The sequence below is a fragment of the Gavialis gangeticus genome, unplaced genomic scaffold (genome assembly GCF_001723915.1).
Source record: "Gavialis gangeticus isolate Ggan-Ray unplaced genomic scaffold, GavGan_comp1, whole genome shotgun sequence".
NCBI lineage: Eukaryota > Metazoa > Chordata > Crocodylia > Gavialidae > Gavialis > Gavialis gangeticus.
Genome location: NW_017728993.1, coordinates 17,612,280 through 17,614,501, shown reverse-complemented (window position 1 = coordinate 17,614,501; position 2,222 = coordinate 17,612,280).

Sequence of the window (2,222 nt, the reverse complement as noted above, 5' to 3'; positions counted from 1 at the left end):
CGAGAGCTGGGGGGGCGGGAAATGCGTGACTTGGCTCCCTTTCAGGAACGGTGGGGCCGGGAACAAGAGAGCGGAGAGCGGAGAGCGGTGAAGGGTAGGTTGCCCTCCACATCCTCACATCGGTCTGTTGTTTTTAGGGCTTATTTTACCACCCTCCCCCCCTCCCTGACTTGTGTTGGGTTCGTCCAACTGCCGCTGGGGGGGGGGGCGGGATTTCTCGCCCGAGTCTCCTTTGACTCATTGGTTCAAGGAGATGCTTGTCATTGGTCGCCGAACCAATCAGCTGACACGAGGGGCCAAGCGAGGAAAGATCCACGCGGGCTGGAACGAGAAGGAGAGTTCCCCTCCGCCCCCAGGGCAACATGGATCGGCCCAGACTGCCAGGGGCCTGTGGGTGTGGAGGGTACCTAGGTCACTTAGGTCCATATATATATATATACGGGTCATCTTTATCAAGTTTATACTAGAAGATGTATATATATATATAACTATATATATAGATATATAGGGGTCGTCCATATCAAATTTATGCTAGAGGATGTGTGTGTGTGTGTGTGTGTATCTATATTTTGTTTTCAAAAAACCCAAAAACTTAGGCCCAGGTTCTCCTAAGCTATTTAGGTGCCCAACTTAGCTTGAAAACAGATGCTTTGTTATAGAAAGCTTGTTAGAAACATCACCCCACCTCCAAGTTGGTCTGATAAAAGATGTCAGCTCAAACCAAGACTGTCACTTCTGTCCCAGTCGTTCTCATTGATTTTGGTGGGAGGTGAGTACCTGAACACCTCTGAGGAGTCAAGATCTTTTCCCTGAAAAGCCAACTATCCAAATCGTGCCTTCAGAGCTCATACGTGACCACTGTGTTGTATTGGCCTCCCTCTTCGTGGCGTATGGGTGGGGTATTTATTTCCCCCTTTTTTAAAGGGTTGTTCAGAAGTGTTTCCCAATCACTCAATATTTTCAAGAGAAGTCTTAGCTGCACAGTCCCATGCAGCCTTTGTGAAGCCTTCAAAGACGGCAGAGCTGTGAGAGCTGAACTACGGGCGCGAGGGCTTTTACAAACAGGAGAATGCAGAAGACGGAGCTCCAACTCTAGAAGTTCTGGTTCAGAGATGATACCTTATATTAAGCCAACTAAGAAATGGCAAAAAAAATATCTTTTTCTGCAAGCTTTTGGGCATACGTGCCCTTCCTTAGGCTCAGGGAAAATTAAAGAGGGTAAAAAGTCCCCATAGGTAGAAAATAAACATCATTTTTGCACAGAGGAAGCTGAAGGTGGAAGTCTGTTCCTCTGGGTCCATGAAAGTGTCTTTGTGAGTTGCTTTTTGATGTGTAGGTATGGCAGGAAGGGTGCATGTGCCTGAAAGCTTGCAGAAAAATATTTTTTTACCTTTTATTAGACCAACTAAGAAATCACACCATCTCTTGAGCCAAGAGTTCTAGAGTTTTGTATTTCTTTTTTGTCACAGACCAGCATGGCTACCAAATACTTCCCTGAAACATGGAAGATGCTGAATTTTAGCCAATTTTGGATTTAAACTTCATTGCTGAAGAACAAGAAAGATGTCTACCCCTCCCTGCCTTTCTGCCATCTGACACTACCAGGGAGGGAATCCTGCCTGATCTGCACATCAAAGAGCAACTCACAAGGACACTCTCACGCACCCAGAGGAACAGACTTCCACCTTCAGCTTCCTCTGTGCAAAATGATATTTATTTTCTCCCTATAGGAACTTTTTGCCACCTTGAATTTTCCCTGAGCCTGAGGAAGGGTGCATGTGCCTGAAAGCTTGCAGAAAAAGATAATTTTTTTGCAGTGTCTTAGTTGGTCTAATAACAGGTATCACCTCTGAACCAAAAGTTCTAGAGTTTTGCATTTTTTTGTCTCAGACCAACACAGCTACCAAATACATCCCTGAACCCAGAGCTTAGCACTTACCTTTTTTAGGTTTTGTACTCAACAGTCTGCCTCATTTAACCACAAGGTGGAACCCAAAGCACATGTATAGCTCGCTACATCCATGACACTTTCAGCTTTTCAAGTAGGAATATGTATTAAGGGTGACAGTCCAGTATTCTATAGTTTTAAGAAACCTCTTGAAAAGCTTTTGAGACATGAGGCAGCTCTCCTGTTTCTCACCTTCTGAGGCCACTATTTATTTAATCTGAATCATTATTTTATTCCATAATTTTCATCCTTCTATTGAGAGAGGTGGTTAGCC